The following is a 24,267-nucleotide window of genomic DNA, read 5'->3' on the forward strand; positions in this document are numbered from 1 at the left end:
ACAAAAATACAAAACTTCCATAGTCCAGGGTCCGATTTGAGGAACAGATTCAAAGCGTTAAAAAAGTCAAACAAATATTCCAGTTGCACTGGATATGTTGTTTGTCCTGTTCAAACGATATCAAGTTGGCCTGCCTGAATTGAAGCCTGCAGGCTCTGTTGTCTTATCACCGCCCCTCATCTGCGGCGTTTTCCCCTTCGGTTATGTAGCAGGAATCGGCCAGTGGTCATTTACTATCTCGGGGGCAAAAACCTGCTGTAAATTGTGCTCAGTCCAGTTACTCTGGTTGAGTCACAAGCTGGTCTAGACTGCGCGGAGAGATCGGCGACCTCTTATCTAGTCCTGGCATCACCTGCAAGCGATACACTGACTGAAGCCACAACAAACTAACTAAACACCCCCTCCTTCTCCATATACACACACACACACACACATGGACACCCTCCCCAAAGCCCCTCGTATAGGGGAGCAGAGAGCAGCTCGTAAAGGGTTACTTCTCCTCCTCGGTTTATTTTCCTTCAGTGAATTGCGTTATTGCGCACGGGTCAGCCGAGATGACAGCTCGGGCTAAATGAACTGACCTCCTTTACACTGTGTGCAGGACAAAACAAAGCTGCCGAGTATGCGCTGGGAATGTGTGGAGACACTTGTATTCCCAGATGCACATACGTCATTTATTTATTTTTTTTGGAGAGCACGGGAGCTTAATCATACATTTCTCGATTTAGTTTCTAAATCTGCTCTAAAATGTTATTTTTAATGCCAGAAGTAGAAAAAAAACAAACTGCTTATCAGTGAGATGATTTCACTTATCTTCGATGCAGTGTTGCTGATTTTTGCAAAAACTAACAAACAAACAAACAAACAAAAAAAGGCAGAAAAGGGAAACGTGTTTTTAATGGCAAAAAGTCTTAATATTTAATTATCAAAAGAACTGTTCTGGAATAACCCCGGTTCTCTGATTTCAACGTTTTTAAACAATACTCCATAATTCACATGATTACTCACAGTATTTTGATATTAGAGCGTTTTTCGCCTGGAAAACGAAATAAGTTATTTTATTTTTATTAGCATGTTATTTTTGATACAGTGTCTCAATCGGAAGTTTGAATGACAAAAAACAGATAATAGATTTGTAATTGAGCTATTTCAACTAAGATAAGCAAACAATGGGCACAGATTAAGATAACAGAGATACGTGAAGAATAACAATGGCGCTTACAGACAAGAATGTAGGCCTATCAACTGTCCTCGAGCACAAAATCATTGTGGGGCCATATATGTTTCCAAAACAGCTGATTTCCAGCATGGATAGTATAAATCATCCCCTAAAGGCTCAGATAGATCACATTCAAATAAAAATGTATCATTCATTAAAATGAACTGAAACATGCCATTTCAGTGTTATAAAAAAAAAATCCCCATCATCTTTTAACCCTTTAGTTTTGTGCGACAAAATAAATCTGTAAAATGGTTTGTTTTGTGAAAGTTTTAAATTAAATGGAGTATTTTAAAGCGTTTCTTTAGAGATCAAATGCAGAGAGTTGCAACATCAATATGAAGTCAAAGGAAATAAAAAGAAACTTCAAATAATTCAAGTCAGGAAATGCTCTTAATATGTCTGTTACATTTAGAATTATGTTTTGGTTTTTTTTTGTTTTTGTTTTTTTTAGTCAAATGAAAACGCAAATGCGCATTTTTCACCAAATCAGACACTGGTTAAAAATGTAGGCTAACTCAAGTTATTCTCCATTTTCATGTTTTTCCGCCACATGATCTTATGTGAAGTCTATCAATGGGCGTTTCCCCTCAGTACGTTAAACAAGAACCAAAATAAACATCACACACACACACACACACACACACACACACACACACACACACACACAGAGATATAACTGTTTTCAATAATAAGCAATTTACTGGTTGAATATATATATATATATATATATATATATATATACACACATATACACACACACACATATATATATATATATATATACATATACACATATATATATATATATCTCGACAGAAAAACTGCCAAAATGTAGAAATGTAGCTTCCCCTCCACATTCTAACGAACTGCGACTGCATGTGTCAAGTTGCCTGGATGCAACTAGACGCTTTCATAGGGAATGACACCGTATCATTAATGATTAAGAGGACGAGTCCATTTAAAGGTGTGATGTAATTCTCTAATTGGTGGAGGGGTGGACGTAATTAGATCATCCGGCGTGCTCGGGAAGACTGCAGCACCGCCCACGACCACGAGTCACTAAACGGTCACTGACTGACAGACGCATGGATCATGTTCTTTAATCCGCGTTGAGGAGGGTTTTTCTTTGCTACAGCGTATGGGGAAAAAATGAATAAAACTCGAAGAATTTTGGCACATTTAAGCATGCTGCTTTTCACAGTTTCTTTTATTTCCAAAAACACGGGTATTTAATATAATGTTCCCCATGATGTTTACAGAATTTTTATGGAAATAGTCTTAAATCCATGCATTTTTTAAGCTTTAAATCAAACAGTCCGAATTGTATTTATAGCTTAATTTATCAGAAAAAAAATCATCATATCATATTATTATTTCCTTTAATTGGGGCGAAGCATTAATTTTCAGGCCTGACCTATGCTTTCAACTCAGGCTTACACTGTCAAACATAACTCTAATGTGGTTTGGAGAGAGGAAATACATTGGTTAAGCCGATGGAATGATGCGCGTACACTTCAGTGGCCATAGGTGTAGATTTCAGAGGGTACTCCGGAGACATGTCCCCGTCAATATTTCGACTTTTTTTTTTTTGGTCCCTACAAATAAAAAGGTGAATGTAGCAGAAGGCTTTTATTTTGACAAAATTAAAGTTCTCTTTTTTAACCATGAATTGATGAAGGAAAGGCATAAAATCATGCCTAAATATTCACCAAAATGCAGGAAATTAAACATCTGATGCTCAAAATGTTCTGGTCGAGAACCCTCTTGTTTCATATGTGTCTCCTCCAATGCTGAAGCAAAACCTAAACTCTTGTCATTGACAATCTTGCCGTGGACGTAAACACTAAGTTTCCAGTATGTTGGGTTCACCTAGCTGAAATAATGCAGTGCAATACAGCAGTCATGCAATAAATTCTACATTTATATAGGTTATAATGTTCAGGTTTCATTGAAACAATGTCAGAGAGGTGGCAATTAAACTTTTCTGCCACCACACTGACAAGTGCTTATAATGTTTTGTCCCCATTTCTTTCATAAACGGACAGTTTGATGTTTTCACAATTGTTCACTAATAATAATAAATGGATGAATTGGCATTTGCAAAGTCAATTACCACAGTTCAATTTAACACTCAAACAATTAACTGTCTGTTAATTCTAAGATACCTTCAAACAAAGTCATGAAATAAACAAAATATTCTGCGAGTTATTTTCTTCTTTGTGTTGGTCAGTTCTGTGACATTTTTGGGGAAATTCCGTCTCCAGATTTTAAGGAAGCAGCATTGAAATTATGACCTCCATCATTTCAGTTATAAAGCGAGAAAGAGACAAAAGGAAATTAAATGAAATATTTTAAGCTTGAAAAAGATGCTCCAATCTTAATGGGAATTCTGCATAAACAAGGATAAAACAGATGTAAAGCTGTCATATTACATTTGAACCACCCATCACTGAATCTTACAACCTTTGTTGCCACTGGAAGGTCACAAATGTGAGCTGGCCCGTTATTGACATTTACTGACATTTATTTTTCAGATATGAATTATAATCAGTGAGGAGCCATGGTGAAAAGTAAAAAAAAATGACGAAGGCAAAGAAGAAGAAGGAGAGGGAGAAATAAACTCTCTTGTTAAACTTGTTATACCAGAATGACAACCTGCAATACTATTCACATATCTGCATATTATATCTTGAAGAACAGTAAATGTCACTTTTGAGATAAAGCCTGTAAAGAGCACAGTTGTTACCTTTTGCATACAGTAAAATGGTGATGGTTTTTAATTTAATTTATATTGATTGTCACCATTATCATTTTTGGGGTTTTTTTTTAAGCGAAGAAATATCCAAGGTAGCAGCATAAAAAAGCACATGGACCATCCTTGTCTCATATGACACACTGCAAATGAAAATTTTCTTATTTGAACTCGTACATTTTTTGTGCCGCTATCAGGAAGGTTAGTCTCAGATTATGCGCAGAAACAAAGGTTTTGTGCATTTTCATTGAAAGGAACTGGAAAATATACAGCAAGATCCCCAACAGAAATATGTTTCTAATAGGTTTATTAGCTTCTTGAAAATGTGCCTGCTATCCCTTCTGAACTCTCTTGCTGCATTCGAAAGGACTGTCCTGAGCATTGCAGACAAACGCTGCATAAAAATAAAGAGTGTGTGATTTCTGTGTAGTCTCTGTGAAAGTTTCGACACTTGGGTCCACTGTGACCTTGCTCCTCTAGTGGGGGCCACCAGCAGAGGAACTGCCAGGACGAACTTCAAGTCCAAAACTCTCTGGGGAGGCATTCTGACAGGCTGACTTAATGCAGAGACTGAACTGGGAGCGTTTCTTTTTTCTGCAAGAGGAAAAAGAAGGCGGGAGGGTGAGAGAAAAGTGTCACACTTGAGAGGAGACACAACAATGACTGAGCTGAGGGTCTCGTTGTACAATTAAATCACATAATATAACATGAATCTTGAAAAATAAAGCTGTCTATAGCACGTCCATGCACACTACTCCCCCACCTCTAACAAGAGAAATTGATAGCAACAAGGTGTACCAAAATTAGACAGCAAAGAAAGTCCATACTCTAAACTCCATCCCATATAAAATCCACAATACAGCCAAACAAAGCTTTAACTCCCGTGTCAACATCATTTAATCGTGCACTGTGTTTGCACTGTGTTTTCTCAACCTCTTGTCACCTGTGTTTTTAATGGGAAATTTAAGGGCCAATTTATCTCCGATGGGTAATGGCCAATTTAACATCTGGTGACAAGAATTTAATCTTCTCTACTCTTAGGTTACACTGATAATGAAAGGGCAATGTCAACATCTATGTGCTGTGGTTGGCTACTTGTGTACTATCGATCCAGGGAAATGAATGCTGCTTTTATGAGAATCTGACACAATGAGTAAATATCCACATTATCCTTTAAACTTTTAAAAGCACTGGGGCCAGCAGGGAATGGGGGCATTTTAGAAAGCTGCATTAAAAGGCAAATATTGTTGTTTTTTTAAAAAAAAAATTCTTTCTTTCTTTATGTTTTCTGTTGACATATTTTGACCATCGTCTTCTATTTTTAAAGCCACAATTTTGATTGAAATAAAGAGAAGAAATTTTACACAGCTGTGCAGCCAAAGTGGGTTTTAAACATGCCTTTTTCTGCACTTTAGGTGAACCTACAAGTTGCAACAGTAGCAGTTTTACTGCTGTATTACACCACAAAAGCTGAGTGTCTATCTAAGTGTGTCCTCATTTGTGCACGCAAGAGTTTCTGGGTATGTTTCTCACACTGTGTACGTGTACTTGTGTGTGTGGAGGGATGGTGAGCAGACCTCAGGCTCACCTGGAACACACACAGAGAGCCACAATCAGCCTCCCTGGTCCTGCTGCTGAGACAGTGTCAGAGCTCTGTAAATCACAGCGCCACACCCACACACATAAATCTACTGCAAAAACAACACACCAACGCCCATTAGGAGGAGAGAGGAAGGTTGGAGCCGCCCCACTTGACAATGACTCGCTATAAAACACAGTGAGGGGTTCACCTGTACTTTGACAGGACCAAACTGTCATAAAGCGAAGGAGGAAGACAAACACGTGTCACTGGAAGCAAACAATGAGGCAGCAGAGTGTGAGTCACTTAAGATGAGAAACGGCATCAAAAGGCTTCAGGGAGACACTCTGGCGTTCGTCAGGTTCATATCGGTGTCAGTTCAGGAGTTCAAGAATGTTTTCAGGAAGTCTTTGTGTTTTAGATTTAGTACTAAAGTTCAATTAACCTCCTGACTCATGAGTTAGGATGGAACAGAGACTAGCTTTAATTATAGCACACAGAGAGGAAACTGAAATGTGAATGCCAGTGATATATTGTTCCTGTCAGATGAGCCAAATTTTCACACGATCAGAGTAAATGACTTCCAGTATACTGATATATAGGCTTTCATTCTTCATCATTCTCAAAAACATACATGCATCATTATGTAATGACTAAAAAGGATGGGTATATGTGCATTATACATTTGTTTGTTTGTTTGTAAATGTCATAAATGCAAAGGTGAACTTTTAGTTTAGGCTGAAAAACAAAGGAAATCCTCTCAAACAAGACAAGAGTTACAATGTGTCCATTGCCACAGCAGCAGACTGGATCACATGACCAGTTCAAGAAATGGTCCACAGCACTGAGGACACACAAAGACCGGCACAAATGGTCCCGCGTCAGTGAGAGATAAAAAGAGTCACATAAAAAAAAGGGAAGGGAGGGCTCTGCCTGCCAACTCCAGCGATCCCCTCGTCCCAAGGCGTTCCTACCACTTTAAGAAATGAAGCAATATCATTAATGGAGGCCTCCGAGGGCTGACATCTTGCTCCAATTCACCAGTCCCCGTCCATCACACCATTACAGTGGGCCCAGCAGAATTAAAATCCAATCACTCCTCGGGCTAGTTTGATTAAGGAGGGCAACCACACAAAGAAGGGGCTCTGACCCATTGTTGCCTCTGCCAGGGAGTCCCCAGAGGCTGGAGCAGGTTTCTGGTCCCAGAAAGCACCCAGAAGAGCTCTGGTCACTGGTGAGGCTTCACAATAATCTGCTGAGACACCGCAGTGTTGAATGTTTTAAACTTTATTTTTATAGCCTTCTACTGTTTTTGATAGTAGGCACTGAGTTTAAATACAGACGAAAACATGGTCAGATATTAACTTGTCGAATGTGAACCATGATCATGCACTTTTAGAAATTAAAGGCTGTCAATGCTGAAATTTGCAAGTTCCAAAAAGAATTTCTATTGACACAACTTTTACACCTAGAAGGTGTAGAAGGCTGAGAACTCAAATCACCTTTTATATATAGACAAAAAAAGACAGCTCTTACATTGTGGAGATGACATGTTTAAATGTAACACCTGCTTTAAAAATATGTGCATGGAATAAATACATATAACATATATACTGTATGAGCTACAGTCCTTTCTTTAGGATATTATGCACACATTCATGGTGCCCAGAGGAGAAATCCCACTGACTTTAGTGATGACCTGGCTTCTTTTCTAGTGCCATTATCAAGTCAATTTTTGTCCAAAACTCTGGTCAGTTACTAAATACCTTCAAACTAATGACATTTTCGTCAGCTGCACTTTTTGTTATATATAAATTAGCCAAAAATTAAAACAACTATTAGCACTCTTTGTACCGTAAAATACTTGATACATTTCACCTGCTTAACATGAGCATGTTATCATTGTTACTGTAAATATGTTAATGTAACATATTTACAGACACTAAACACATCTATATTTTGGAGGGGGGGTTTAGCACAGGGTTAGCCATAGCACAGCACTAGCAGATCAGTTTTCAGGGTTCGGTGCCTTGCTCAAGAGCCCTTCAGCAGTGCCAAGGAGGTGAACTGGCATCCCTCCAGCTTCCAGTCCACACTACTTAGCCTTTAATGGGACTTGAACCAGCGACCCTCTTGTTCCCAAGCCGAGTCCAAGTGACATTGTGCCTTAATGCCACGACGCAGAGTCAAACTGGGGTTGCTGTGGTCACAATAGTGCTAACCACTATACCAACATGGCAAGCTACAATGAGCTGAGAGTTCTGTGGAGCTCATTTTCCTCTGAATGCTTCTAACATTCATTAAATGACTCAAGAACAAGAAAATAAATACTGAAGTTTCTTTAACATTAAAAATGTATTTTATAATTTTGTGCATTGCTCAAACGTACATCAACCTCAGCTACTGTAGAAAGATGTTCCAGCACATGATCTAAGAACCACTGTTGTTGAACTTTTATGTATTTTTGCCTCTTTTTTTTTTTTTTTTACTGTATAGTGTTTACTTTGTCTGACATGGGACATATATCTGGCATTATGCTGTTTTATTGTTGTTGTTGTTTGTAAGGTGACCTTGAATGTATTATTATTATCATTATTAAATGTTCTGATTTGTTTTTTTGACTCGCTTCTCTTAATTTGACGCTATTGCTGCCCCACCGAGGGGGTCACATCGGTCAGATTCTGTCTGGGAAAAAAGGACAACATCGCAGGTACAGACCCCAGAGAGCAGAGCCTAAACCAAATTAAAACCAGAAGGCCAGGGTGAGCCTCCACGACCACAGTGACATAAATTACCGGGATTTACAAGATTTTTAAAACACTTTTAACAATACTCCCCTTTTAATGTGCTCTCTGTTTAATAATGCACTTTAGGTTTTAAGAGCATGATAAACAAACCAATAATTCACTTTTTTTATCATCTGAGGGTAAAGCCCTTCAGGACCGCGTTCTACAGCAGCGTTCAAAGGGGCCTCGAATGGATCAAATGAAGGGCTGTCACAAGATGTTTTGGACAACATTTGAGATGTTACTGGTGATCTCGTTGCTCTTTTGAGGATAAAAGTACACCGAGGTTCATCTTCCCAAGCACTGGGCAATGTTTAAAAGGGACACTGATACTGAAAAATAATAAACACAAGATTTTGTAACAGAAATTAATGTCAAGGGGTGAGGCAGGAAGAGTCTTTGGTCATGAGGATGGCAGAGTGGTTATCCAACATAAAAGGATGTGGCAATTTCATGAGGAGGAGGAAAATGTTATGTCTTTGTTTATATTTTTAGATGTGATAGATAATGCCAGAAACCAGTGACAGACCAAACACATTCAGCTACCCCAATAAGCTCCACCTGAACCCCCCTAAATATAAATATCTTTACATTTAAACATCGTACATAGTAAAAAGTCAGCGTTAACAGATATAGGTCCTGTATAAACACTGTGAAAGTTTCAAAACGGTCAATCCACAGAGAAATGCACACAGTTCATATTCAGAAACTGAGCCTTTAAATGAGCTGTGAGGACTTCCGTGAAGTTGTGATGTCACAAATATACTATATAAAGGTAGAAAGTGCTGCTCTAGTGCCATTGGTCATTTCCCAGCTGCAGTGATGGTGCGGAGACGCCGAGAGCGCAGATATGGATGACCCGGCAACACTGACCAATCAGAGCAAAACTGAGCTTTTTTGGGAGGGGGGCTTAAAGAGACAGGTGCTAAAACGGAGCATTTCTGACAGAGGGTGAATACAGGTATATTCAGGGAGACAGTATGATGAAGTAAAGTACATACATGCTTTTGAAAAATAAAGCATGTAAACATGTTCTAACTCCAATTACATGTATGAATATTATAATGAGCAAAATATGGTACCTTCGAAGTATTAATTACTCACAAGAACAATGACTAACAATAAAATCATCCTCTTCTTTTGCATTTTCATTTTCTCTTACTCTTATGCTCTCCACATACACTACACTCCACCTAGCCATCAATGCTCTAGCATGTTCTGACTGTAACACATAAAGGTAAACTAGAGGCCAGGACTAGAGGTGGTTCCTCAACTATAGACCATTAACATTAGATCTTTGGATCATTTTTCCCACATGGTTGACAGTCAATGTCACCTACCCTATGTCGGAAGATCTGCCACTGGCAGCAAATAAATAGAAAAACTACATGAACACACAGCTTACTGTGAGAGATAAAATAGTTTTCTTGGCTCACAATATTAAAGTTAACACGCCTCCATTGCTCTTTGTGCAGCCGTTTTCCTGTGTGTCAAAGTCTGTCAGTGTGAGATCTGGGAAAGCTCACAGTAGCATTTGGCCGAGTTTTCAGTGTGTGAAGCTTCACAGGATAAGTCAATGATTCTCCTGGTTGCCAAAACATATAAAGACCAACTTGCCAAGACAAGGGTTTCATAAATCTTGAAACAATGAAATCCAAAGATTATTAATCTTTCAGCAGGCAATGAATGTTATAGTGTGAGAAAAAGGACATATATGTCATAGATTTCTTCTTATAGTGGCTTAGGCACTATTGTCATAAATGTAAGAGCTCTGAGAAAGCAGGGTGGAAGACAACTGACGTCTGTGTTAGAGCAAGGACCTGGAACTGAACAAAAAAACACTCAAAGACATACTCACTGAATGAATGCACACACACACCCTCCCTCACACGCTCACTAACACACACACTTACTCCAACCCACAACCAGCCACCACAAATCACTGGACCATCTCATATAATCCTCCACCAGCCAGTGCCGCAGCATTAAACATCCAAACAAATTGTCCTTCGTCAAGTGCTCGCTGCAGGAAAAGACATAAAGCAAAAGCAGATAGCAGGGCAGGGCCACGGGGTTGGATGTGGAGCGGTGGCAGACTCTGTGTTACTCCAAGAAAAAGGACGATAATGTTTTGGCTGCTCTCAGCCTGTCAGCCTGCATTAAACTGCTTCTTGCAACTTTTTGCAAAAGAGATTTCAGGGATAGCAGAGGCACTGCAGAGCCACTCGATAAGACAGATGGCCATCTTCAGTTTCTTTTGAGAGTCTTCCTCTCTCATTTAATAATATATAGGTTTATTGGAGTTGGCTAAAGGAAAGCCATGCAGTTATTTTGAGAAAACTTAACAAACAACATTTTTTTAGAGCAGATCAATGATAAAGCAGCCATGTAGCAAGTAAATGGAGCTCACAGGACAGGAAGGACACTTTTATGCACACCTATCTTTTTTTTTTTAGCCATGCTAGCAGTGTGGCTGTAGGGATAGCAATGTCAACCTTGTGGTCCATCCAACACTTTGCTTGTGAAGTATCTCAATAATTATTGGGTGGATTGGTCCCAGCCAGCATTCGTATGTGGGGCCCATGTGGGTCATACATAGGCTAAAAAATGGGCCCTATAAGGGATTGCCCATGGGTTCGATAATGTCTCAATGCCAGTTGCCCACATGGGTGGGTTTACCCAAGTGGGCCCCACATGCATTATACTAGAGCTACCTGGGTACCAATTGGGTATCTGTCCAAAATGGGAATCATATCTTGGGCCCACCCGGGTAAACCCACCCATCAGTCTATTGACATGGGGCCATTATGGAGCCTACGGTCAATCCCATATAGGGCACATTTCTCAGCCTGTTTACTACTCACATGCCCCACATACAAATGCTTGCTAGAAAATTTGGTAAAGAAATCCATGGTGCCCAAAGTATAAATTCTAATGTTGTGGATCCCTAGATTTTTTTTTAATCTAGAGCCACCTTGAGGCTGATATTTACAGGTTTGAGTCTCAAAAACTATTAAATAGATTACTATGAAATTTGATCACGACATTCAAAACCTGATCTCACAGAAATTTGTAAAATGACCCCAACTTCACCGCATTACATGGTGGTGACCAATTACACGGTTGCAGTTTTAACATATATAGCATATGGCTAATGTTGTGACATGGTTGTGTTTTGGTTAGATTTAGAGAAACAAAATACTTGTTAAGGTTTAAAGAAAAATGGTTATGGGTAAAGTAAATATTTACATGGCATAGTTTCTCATTGTGCGATTACATCACACTATGTATTTAGGCCATTACTTAAAGTTAATTAATTTAATTAATTAAATTAAAATAAGTCAGTGCTGACTTTTGGTTTAGCAAAGTACAGTTTCTGTGTTTGACCCATCCACCTCAACCTCCTCCACTTCAGTGGACTTTGTCATTGTTATACCTTTTGCTTGACATTGTCCTGCAAATCTGTGTTTCCACCATGACAAAAAAATCCAAATTAACTTTCCATTAACACTGTTTCTGTGATACAGGCATGTAATTTTAACACGTGGCGTGCCACCACCACAAGATGTGGCGCTAAGAGTTCATGGTCATTTTACATATTTCTGTAAGACCAGGCCAAGATCTAGACATTCCTATCCCTCTCAGAAGGAATAAATCAACTTTGTTGAGCACCATTATCAATCACATTTATTATTTGTCCAAAGTTTGGTTTATGACCCAATATTTACAAAACTAATGACATCCTCAGCTTCAGCAGTACTTTGTGCTTAGTGCTAACTGGCAAATGTCAGGGAGCTAACACATAAAACAAGCATAGCAACTACAATATGAGCCTTGATACTACTACGAGATTAAGTGAATGTGCTGTGTTTGAAGATTGATGAGAGTATTGACAACAAGGCAAAACTTTGCTAAGAATGATTATTTTGTTGTGAGATTAACAAATCATAAATGACTTGTTAAAACTGTGTTTCTTCAAAATGCAAAAGCAGATAGGAAAAGCTGCCCTGTTTTCTATTTTATGACAATGCTTTTTTCAGGTAAACCCATGGGAATTTGAATATTTCACTCAGTTTAAGAAAAGGGGAAATGTTCTGTAAGTAACTAAGTGATGCATGATTGAATGGCTTCAGCTCTTTGTTTAGACACTTTGAACATCTTTTACGCTGAGATCTGAGATGGGATAAGCAACAGACAACATGACAAATATCAGCCCTGCAAGAGTTTTCCCAATACACGCACACGCACACGCACACGCACACGCACACACACACACACACACACACACACACACACACACACACACACACACGATCTCCATCTTTCTCTCCCACTTCCAAGTGGGCATGGTCAGGTTTCTGATAAGAATGAGGGCATGGCCGGGAGATCTGAGACATGCCGAAGGCTCTTGTGAAAAGGAAGCTAGACTTAAGCTGCTGTAGGGACTTATCTTTACAGTTTCCTATACCACCTACTGACAGATCCCAAGACTGTGTAAATTCCTCTGACCCCTGAAATGACTGTGGGCAGACAATGTGACGACACTTTGTGTACTGATGTGTGCTATAACAGAGAGAACAGAGGAGATTTTACAAGGTATGTGGTGGACAAAGACAAACACAAGATTCACGTGTTGCAAACTTGTGTTTGGAAATGGACCATCCTTGAAGTAAACCAATGAAGCTTACTTTATGCCCTCGCTATATAAGTCGGTTCTATGATTCAGTACATATTCCTACAAGAGACACCAGATGTAATTTATTTGATGCATAGGTCAACAACTTTGCTTTGATTTGATTTTATATACTCAGACACAAGTGACGCATTTTACTTTAAAGAATCCCAATTGAATACTGACGTAGTTTTTGTCCAGATCAGACAAAATTCCCAGAGGATGATTCATATGTGAGGAACATCAGGGGTGGAAACACGGCACAATATTATTGTAGAAATGACGGTGTATAAGTCACTCCAGAGATTGCTTTTGTACTATTGGGAAGAGTTATTTATATCCGAAGAGCAGGGGGCATTTATCATCTGGGGTAGTGGTTCCCCTTCAAAGTTCTCCTTTTTATGACGTGCATTATTTCTCGTGCACACACATAAACAAAGCCAGCACTGCCGGCACTGAATCAGCAGACTGTGTCACCGTGTGGCCCCTGGGTCAGGCCAGCTTTCTTGTGCCGCCAGTGCTTACATTAGCATGTGAAAGGCTAAAGCTGTTCCAAATATTCCCTCTAAACATTTATCCTGACCGAAGCTTGCATGGAAAAATTCCAGTGAGCGGGAAGAATCTCGGGTGCAAAGAGAACATCTGAACGGCAACATTTTGTCACGATAAACCAAGTAATGAAATGATGAAATAAATGTTTCAATAACAGGCAGAAATGGGATTTTCTTCTGTATTTTCTCTAAGATCTTCAACATATCATTGCACAGTAGTGTATATGTTTGCATTTTATGTCCAGATTTGTCATTTTCAAATGGATTGCAACTACGTTCCACATGTCTTTTGCCAAGACAGCCTTCATCAGCGAAGGCGAGCCTGTCCATAATGTGGCAGGCAGGCAGGCACCAGCAGTCTGTGTTTACATTGGAAGTGCCTGGAAATGAATTTCCCCACACTAGTCTCATTTGTCTTATCAGTCTGTAAATGTGTTGCCACGATGATGGAGGAACACATTAAAAACACTCAAAAAGTGTTTCTCATATGCTCAACATTGCCCCCATTCCACTTTGCGCACAGTGGTAATCACTGAGGAGAAACGGCATCCTGTGGCTTGCGAGCACCCAAGTTTAGCCGCTGCACATTTTTTAAATTAGCAGAGTGCGTGCTGGGGGTGACCACGGTGGAACATATAAATATTCAAAAGGCACATGTCGTATTCCCAGTCTGCTCATTCTGTTAACTTTTCCACACTGTGGGCCGAATCATCTGTCATTCACCCTAATTTAATCATCAGCCACTCTCATTCAATTATCCAATATAATATGCAAATGAGGTGAACAATGGCCAGCTCATGCTAATTATGTACATCAGAATAATTAAATTGGATAGAAGTGGTGGAGGGGAACTGAACTATCATAAAATGGGGAGCAGATTCTTTAATTAAGGCTGCAAAAATTTTATTAGAATCTGTAATCTGCCCGTAAATTGTTGAATGGTGGCCATGCACAGGGGGGACATTACTCTTATTGGAAAGCGCTCCCCGAAGACTCGCTCAGGGGAAGCACCGAGGGACGTGGCTCGTATCAAGGGCAAATCCAGATTCCCATTTATTATGGCAATCGTCTCAGACTGTGAACAACTTTCCTCAAAAGACTGCAAACCATAAAGCCGTTAATATACTGAAGAAACTGACTGAGAGAAGCCAGTGGTTCTAATTTTGTTTTGTATAACTGCAACTAGTATGACAAAATAAAGTAAATTAAATCTTAAATTTTTGCTCCTTTTTTTCTTGGTTTAAGATAAATAGAGAAATGGAGTACGTTCCCAAACTTAATGAATAATCTGAACTCTACTTAAACTAGATTTTCAGTCTGCAGTAAGCAGAACTAAATGATGTAAATTGTGTGTGCTGTGCCAAAGCGGCAGAGCATGCCTGGCAGCCAGTTAGACACAGAGAAACATCAACCCTAATCCTCTGCTCTGCTACTGCATGCATGCAGGCACCGCTGCCTCCCCACAACAGACCAGCCATGTCCAGCAGCACAACACAAAACAGTCTGGCATAAGACACACAATGGCTCACTCAGAGGACTCAGCAGACAGCGAGCAGCAGGACCCTGGACGAGGTGCTGAAGCCACTGAAATATTTACAGAGGCGTGTTTTGTTGCTTTTGTGCTGAGTGATTGAAGGGGAGACCTCTGAGGCGGGCTCTCTTCCCACTGACTGTCTATCAGGCCGCTTAGTTAAAAGGGAATTTGCTGGAAAAGAAGGAAAACAGTAAAAAAAAAAAAATACAATTAAAAATGTATTTAGAAATAGTAGCAATAATCTGTGTATATATGGGATTTCAGGGAGTGAAGAAAAGTGCAGGGGTGTTTGAAGATATTGATAAGAAAGCTTGAATCACATATCATCCATCACCTTCTGTGCAGACAGACAACAACACCTCTGGTGTATCCTGCAACGGCTGGACAGTATTTGTTAAACATGTCAGGGTGACAGAACAGCAGCAGGTCAGGAGTGCTGTAGATTAAAGTGGGAGTAAATTTGAGTGAGGATGTAGCGACATGTAAACTGACACATGACACAGCACACAGCAGTGATAGCCTGTTCACGATCTCTTCCTTTTTCAAGATATCTACTGTGAATGTGCACACCACCGTTGTTTACATTGTGCATGCTCTTTGCAGTATGTGAAATGTATAGCCTCTGTGTACAACTTCAATGCAATATAATGACTTCAATTCAATTTCTCATATGGTTTGGAATTTTCTACATTTTTCTCTGTTATTAGGTGTTTGGATGGATTAAATCTAGACTGTTTTTCTGAGGAGCGGAGACTTTAAATCAAGGCTAAGCTTTGCTCATGTGTTTGTGTGTAAATGTCTCAAAAGTCTATGTGTATATGACAGTTTGCATTAAATGTTGTGTAAGTGCTTTTCTTTGTTTTGGTTTGCTTTGCTTTTACTTTTTTCACACAATCTTGTGAAGATGCTTGAGTGCCTTAACCTTAACCTTCACTCACAAATCAGTGGTCTCACTTACCGCTGAATAGGATCAGTTATTACCTGCTATTTTACCATAAAGCAACCCTATCAGCACATACTGTGCTGATACGTCACAATGACAAAAACATATTTAGTAATCCTTCATGAGTCATTCCATTCTCATTTTTAACCTGATTTATAGTTCAACAAACTGTATTAACTTCGACATGTTTAGCTTTGTCATCGCCATGATTTCAGTATTCAGGATTAGTCAGAAGAGTTGCATATAAAGCACATGGAATCTGGTTTAGACGTTCACTGAATCACTGACCGCACTGTCTACCATAGTGTCACCTCTTTGAGCTTTTTATCAGTCCGTTTTTGTGCAAAAGTTAGTTTGAACAGGGTTACATGAAATGATGGCCGCAGTACCGCAGATATAATCACACTGAAACACTTATACATGAGCTGCTCTTGTTCCTCCTGTTTGTTTGTTTCTTTGTTGGTTTCTGGTTTTGCACCAATCTTGTGGATTTCTACTATTATCTTCAAAAAAGGAACTTGTCATGACAAAGCTTGTTTGGCTATTTATAATGGGCTTCTCCTGAAGTAGCCAAAGCACATAAAACAATACAAAAATTACTTGGGGAAAACCAATACTTGAGTCAATGCAAACTTGAAAGCAAACAGGGTGACTTAGCTTGGCTGGTTACTAACAACGCTATCTCTCAGACCTGCCATGTCTGTCCCTGTGATTGATTAGCAGGGGTCAGAGGTCACAACTGTTTATTCCCGCAGAGGAAATGTCCTCTCTTAATGACAGTTTAGAAGTAAAATAAGAATGCTTGTCCCGATTACTAGCACATCAGGTGGCATCGCAAGCTGCCAGGATCACTGAAATGCACATTGATGAGGATATAATGCACTTTGATGAATTGTCTTCTGTGTACTGTCATGTGTGTTAAATGACATTGTGGAGGCTGGCTGATAGAGAGTTTGTCTTGCTTTAAATCATCTATACTATTAACTTGCACTATTAGTTATCAATACATTATCTTACCTCAATTATTTATAGCATATTGCGTGTATTGATCCAAACTAGTATTTAAAATTGGTTCTGGAAAAGTTACAAGCTTGCGTTTTTTGTTTACTTCAATATTTGACCTTAGTAGTGCATCTATGAAAGAGCCTTTGCAGCAAAGAACCAAGCCAAGAAAACTCTCCAAAATATGCATTAACCCTTTGAAACCTGGATCAAAATCACTTTTCTTGTGCTGCGTTTAGACACGTTTCACAAGTATGTAAACAATCAAACCGTGAGCAAATTGGTTTGATTTCTTTCAGAATCATAGGAATGAAGGCGATGGCAAGCAATGTCACACAAATTAGTACATTAAAAAAGTATTTAAGAAAAAAAAAGCTACGGAAAAAAATCTGAGAACTGTTTCTTCTTTTTGTTTGTTTTCTGTGCTTATTTTCAGGTCATTTTCATGTACTTTTACTAATTTGTTGCTCAGTAATTTCTGGGTCATTTCTAAATTTCCCTCTTCCAATGTTTTTGAGAGAAATCAATCTAATCTTCCAAGGTTTTAAAGGGTTAATGTAATATTGAGAGCCAATTGCAGGTACATTCCAGTCCATGACATTGTGCACAAGTTACTGGCTTTTGTAAGAAATGTACTTCTGAATATTGCAAGTGAAAAAAAAGGTACAAAAATGACTGTCAGCCTGTCAGCCTGCATATCTGAAGTTGAGGAGTTAGAGTTCACGTAAGCTACTGACAAGAAATCCTTGTTCCCAGATGAAAGTAAGGGAAGCAAGCTGGAAAAGTGATGATTTGATTTAACACAATTATCTCTAATAAAGTCATCATGTAATTAGCCTCCAGTCCCCAGTTCAACCCAATAAATGTTTAAGTTGTTCACAGCATATACACAAACAAACACAAATCTGTCTGATCCCTCAGAGTGCCGCAACTCAAACCCCATTCAGGATTCAAAATGAGTAAGCAAACATTTTCATTACAAATTTGCACCACTTTCCGTCCCAAATGAGAGAGCCGCACTTCCTACTGAGCTGGTATCTCTTACTCAGCAGCATGCTTAGCACAGGATGGAGACCTGTATGCCAATACCTTTGCAGTGTAAGGGCCTGATTGTGTGCGGGGTTGCCTGGTCACACTTAATGCTGCACTGAGACACCTGAGCATGGAGGACGACTATTGTACATCAGCCAACGCTGCTCCATGGCTCTCCTGTCCTCTGAAAACCAAGGGAGGAAGGAGGAAGGAAGGCTCATTTCCACCTCCTTCCTCTAAAATCAATGCATCTCTTGGACACCGGAGGGTCGGAGCTGTCAAATGGCACTAGAGAGACACCATTAGGTCTTCGGGAGGCCATGGGTTACTTCTTGATGTACTCATTGGGACAGCACCAAAGACAAGTGTGCCTCTGTGCAAAAGGTAACGTTTTAAGGATAGATACACACCGGGGCAAGACGACTAAATCTTGAGTAGATGTACGACAAAGCGCAGCCTCTGCTCTCCTCTGCTCTCCCATTCCCAGACATTAAACTCTCCCATATTATCCACGACTATAGGTTACATTCACTGGCTACTGTGCAGACTGTGGTTATGGAGGGACTGTGAAATGAGTGAGGGAACAAACAGCAGGTTTCTCACACATATTCAGTGACAGGCACGCAGCCGATCACACAGCTGGCTGTCATTAGAGCACAGCAGCTGGGGTTGACATGAGCACTGGCTGAAGCAAACAGCGAGAGCGGACACTGATGCAGACAGGAATCACTCACATCGATGTGAGATATGTGGAGCTGCTGGTAAAGTTTGTGTTGTGTTGATGTACATATTACTGATACACAGTGATTTACTAAGTGATACATTCTATAGACCTGACAGACTAATACCAATTCTTCCACCAAATTAGCTCTGGTTTTCGAACTGGTTCCATTCAGGATTCTTGGAGCCCTGGTGCTGTAGCAAACCAGCCCACGCAGACCAATTGTAATCAAGAATGTATCATCAATTTGCACAATTAATAACAGTTGTAGCAAGATTGTGGATCACATTGATTACATGTAATTATAGCTATTTGTTTTAATCCAAAAAACAAGTGTGCAGCAACTGATAACTACAAGAAGATGTTGACGATGTCATCTTCTCTCTCCATCCTGTAGATTCGGACACGCTGACCGATGCTATCATAGTTCAAGTCAAGGAAAACCTGCTTTTTTGGGGTTCCCATTGGAAATCAACTGTTCATGTTCTGAATCAATTTATTTTTGGTCGAAATGCCCCGAACATTAAGTGCACAGGAACCAGGACAAAACCAGTTTCATGTTGGTGGAAAAAAGGTAAAAGTGACTAATTTCTATATGTGAATCTAAATACAGCTTTCCCCCCAATGAATACCAAGCACAGCTTTGTTATTCATTTTTTGTATTATTATTTGTTTCTATTTTGCTGGAAACTTTAGTAGTGCTGTTATGTCTTTGCATTGTATTTCTCCATAACTACACTCCCACTTAAGCAAAATGTTTTCCCCTCAATTTTCTGTTAAGGCATTTTGACAGTGTGCAAGTGTAATTCTGTCGAGCCAGATTGGGTACTACGTGTTGCATCTGAGTACTGTGAGTGGATCCCACTGGCGAGCTAATCACTGCCGCTCTGCACCGCACTCATACAGTGGTACCGAAATAGTACTGCCAGCTCTCCAATTCAGCTATCTCCATAGCAAAGTATATTTCCTCACTTGCTTTCTTGACGAGAATTAGATGTAAAGTTTGATACAACTCTGATGTCCACATGATGTGTGAGGCCAGCAGCTGCTTAGCTTAGCTTCACATATAAGGTGGAAACCTCTAAAGATCACAAACTAACATGTTAACAGATCATGTATGTTTCATCCAGTTAAAAAAAGTATGAGGTGTAAAAGTGCAAAACCATATTGGTGTTTAATGGGGGGGTTGCGTGTCAGAATATTTCTTTGCCGGGCACACAAAGACTGGCTGTTTTCCCCCAGCTTCAATGTGTTTCAACCTGTTTCTTAAGCCGAGCTAAACAGCTGTTGACTGTAGCTCCGTAAATATTCAAATATAGAACTATTCCTTTAAGTACATAACCTTTTACACCTAAATGAATTTGGTATGGTTTGAACAATGGTAGAAAAGTGATAGAAAATGTCACAGACTAATACCTTAAAAAAAAGAAACTCACTAAAATCTGCTGCTAAACATGACTTTCATTGAGACGACAGGTTGTTTTCCATTTATCTGTTTTTCTCCTAGATAACTATCAACACCTCCCCACTGCAGCGGACTCCTACATCCTACACAGCCTAACCACCTGAATGAAAAAGCAGAAGCTTACACCTTTCATTGCACAAATGAAAGAAGAAATTCTCAAAGTCGCAGAGAGCATTTGACTGAAGGTGAGAAGAGTGACAAAGGAGAACTTGATAGTGTGAGAGGAAGTGGAGGGAGTTCTGACTGGGGCTTAAGTGAAGTAGTGGCAAGAGAAAGAAAAGAAGCTGGGAAAAAAAATTAAGCTTGGCTTATCTTTGATATATATATATATATATATATATATATATATATATATATATATATATATATATATGTATGTATGTATAATATAACAGCAGAGCACAGAGAAAAACAGAGTATCAGAACCTACTCTAAAATTGGAAAAAAAAAATCCGACCACAATAGCACAGCTGAAATTCAATACACTGAGCTTTAAGGGAGAGTCCACCATGACAATGCATTATTGTGATATCACAAATTTGTCTGGCAGTGACAGGTCCAGAGAACATTCCCTCTCCACCCACTGCAGTACAAATCACTGGTAATTGGCCTATTACTCTGTCGCCAGGCCTGCTTCTGTAGAGCGCACTGAGCCGCGGGAGGAGCCTGTGCAGGTATCCGTCTCACCTTGTCTGAGTGGCTCAGGTATGTCTTCCCCGGAGGGACTACAGTCCACTTCTCTTAAAGGGATGTCCTGCAGAGAGAGCTGTCCATCACCAGACCTCCCAGTGTGTCAAAATTCTGCCAGTCAGCTCTGGAGGCTGAGCAGCATTCGGACATCGCAGCTAAGAGCATTTGAAGCAGCCTTTCTTGAGCTTTTACCTTCCTTAAGACAAGCCCACTCCTCTTTCACGTCTTTGTTGGAGCTGTCAGTCAGCGCAGACTTTACATATACCAGTAATTACAATTTTAAACTGCTCACAGCCTACATACTCAGTGTGTCACATGTCACTTGGACTTAAGCTTGTTGTTATGACATTCTCCCCCTAAATGGCTCCACTAAGGCATCTATTGTCAATTTGTCAGGCTTTGAATCAACAGAAGGGGGCATTTACCTGCAGCCATACAAGACCTTAAGGGCTACAGGTCCAAGAGCACTTTGGTTTACACACATCCACACAGTATGATCTTTACAGAGGCAGATTATTTCAAAATACACAACTGCTCACATTTTAAGGCAGTTTTGGAGGTTTAAGATATTGGTCATGACCCTAAATATCACTCTTCATGTCAGTTTGGTTTACATTTGCATAACCGCCACTTTCCTGGTGTCTTTTGTATATAAACACAGAAATTATCACAGTGCTGCAATGTTAATTTTAATTGTGAATTTAAAACTAAAAAATCTTTCAATATCAAATTGCATAATCTATTTTTTTCCAGACAGCATATTTGATTTGTTTTCAAGGATTTTAGTTTTACAAATTAATGTGTTTTAACTTTATCTCTCTTATCTCTTCCTTGAAATTAACGCCATGAACATTAAAAAGTCAAAATTTTAATCCTGGGATAGTCTTTTCCATAAAAATGAATAAATAAATCTCAAACTGCATTATACAGTGTCATTATTTGAGTGAGAACAAGCTGAAATGTTTACTTGCAGGAAGTTGAAACGGTGTCCAACACTCTCTCTCATGACTTCAGTGAGCGACGGGTCACATCTGCTCTGAGTGCAGCCTCGCAGAGCTGCTGCATTTTGTTTATTGTGCATTAGAGCGGGACTGAAATTTCTCTCCTTTTAGCCTCTCCAATAATGGATGCTTGACCTTTGCTCGGTCCATTAAACCAAGAATAATTTGATCTCTGAATAAATTTTAATGAACAAAGACTTCCCCCTGAGCAGACAATTACTTAATTGTAGCATTTTAAGAGGGACAATAGCTATATCTTTGTGTTACCTAATAGCATCTTAGTGACTGGCCACGCTCATTTCCACCACAGGGCACCACCAGGAGTCTCTGCCCCTGCCAGCACCCAGTGACAAGTGGGCTCAATTAAAAGCTTCATAAATATTAAACACTATCTATCAGCAACTTATTCATATAAATGATGTATCCACTTGTAAGCATAGACTATCAACATCTAAATGTCCTCTGTAAATACAGCTCAGTCATGGAATCCTTGCTCTGCTGTAACTCCAGAGCCGTCCAGTTTGAAATGGGCACGGGGCCAGCTCAGCACTTCGCCATGCTAGCTAACAGAGAGGCGGCAGTACTCATGTTTGGCTCTTGCTCGTATGGTAAGTGATCAGTTTCGTCAGAGCAGGGAGAGCCCTGCACAGAGCCGATTCATCTGTCACCGGAGTGAAGGAGGCCCGTTGAAAGACGCAGAGCGCTTGGAAGGGAAAATAAGACACTGAGGTGTTTGATATTTCACAACTGAATTTGGTAAAGTTCCACATCCCAGTTCTGTGATCATTAAGTATATCTAATTACCCTGTAAAGACATGACCAACCATTTAGCACAAACATAACCAACAATGGTTACCTATATTGTGTAAATGTCAAGATACACTATAAAATCTGACAAGTTGATCTTGGAAACAACCTTGAAAAAGGAAAGTAAATATAACTATTAATCTTAATTTATTTTTACTTCATATCTAATTGTTGAGTTTACGCAAAACCTGGCTGGGTTTTCTTAATTTTGTGAAACTGTTGCAACATAGGATTGACAAGTTATTACCTTGTTCTTCTATGAGAGTTTGTAACTTTAGAAAACACTTTTAGTCTGACTTAACTGGATCATCACAAACAGGACTTTGCCAGTAATGAAGTTAGGAGATCTGCAAGTTCTGTTTTGTTTACATATTTAAGAAAATACACATATAATTGACTAATTACAACCAGGAAAATACAGATATATAGCACAGCAAACTTGGTTTACTGAAGTTGCTAAAACTTAGAAAGACTGATGTGTGACTTCACAAAATTAAGTAAATAGAACTACATTTCAAGTAAACTTAACAATTAGATATTAAATGAACATAAGTAAAGAGTAATAAAGTTTTTTAAAGTAAACTTGTCAGATTTTACAGTATATAACAGAATAATGTGCTGTTAAACAGTATCAAAAGTGCACCTTTCAATGTTTAATTATACACTTGGAAAGAGCAAGTTAATTTCACTTGACATTTTTTTCAAGTTGCAACAACTTCACAAAATTAAGTTAATACAACTAAATTAAAGTAAATGTAACATTTAGACATAAAGCTAACAGAACTTAAGACTAATAGTTATATTTAGTTTATTTTTTCAAGGCAATTTGTTTCCTAAAATTACCTGAAAATCAACTTATCAGTTTTTACAGTGTAAAAATCAAAGAAATGGTTTCTTAAACCAGGCATTAGTTTGTCTGTTATTCTAATTAAATAAAATTTCAAAAGCGTTTTGTACCTTCTCAGAGATGATTAGTCTCAGAGAAAATCCCGCAGCATTGTACCATGAATAATAGCACATGTCTCTATATTATTTATCAGCTCTGGGCTAAAGTTGGTCACTAGAAGTCACTGTGACAGATGCTTTCTGGTCGGGTGCCAAATGCAGGCAAGTGAGAAGTCTCGGAAGTGTTTGCAGCGGGGTGTAAAGGAGCCCTGCAGGTCATGTTAACCCTGTTCAGATAACCACGGCTAAACACCGGGGCTAACTAGGAAAGCTTTACAATGAGAAACCACTAGATTCCAGTTAACCCTTTAGTGTCTCAGCAGGACAACATTAGTGCGTGGTCAAAGTATGTTAACAGAGAGAGTGTGAGGAAAAGAGACACATGGAGGAATAAACAGGAAAAAAATGACGTACTACAAGTGACTCTGGGGAATATAAAGTAAAAGTAGATGGACAAATGCTTATTGTGCAAAATATTTGTGTGAGACCCTAAATTTTCATATGTTGTATATTTACTTAAAAAAAATCCAACATGCGCTCAAAACTGCTTTATTTTTAGGTGCGA

The 24,267-nt window shown here is 39.2% G+C and overlaps 1 long non-coding RNA gene across 2 annotated transcripts in view; it reads right to left on the reverse strand.

Moving 5' to 3' along the window:
• LOC148190440 (uncharacterized) overlaps positions 1-24,267 on the reverse strand; it is a 114,981-nt gene that overhangs the window by 2,467 nt on the left and 88,247 nt on the right. The window contains exon 4 of one of the 2 annotated variants that reach the window (XR_015776925.1): positions 3,197-4,568. The exons of the other annotated variant lie outside the window; for it this stretch is intronic. This is a non-coding gene — a long non-coding RNA (uncharacterized LOC148190440). Of the gene's footprint in view, positions 1-3,196; positions 4,569-24,267 lie in introns of those variants that run through there. 2 annotated transcript variants of the gene reach the window in all.

This window comes from Plectropomus leopardus, chromosome 1 (assembly GCF_026936395.1).
Source record: "Plectropomus leopardus strain MGB_pleo_1.0 chromosome 1, ASM2693639v1, whole genome shotgun sequence".
NCBI classification, from domain to species: domain Eukaryota; kingdom Metazoa; phylum Chordata; class Actinopteri; order Perciformes; family Serranidae; genus Plectropomus; species Plectropomus leopardus.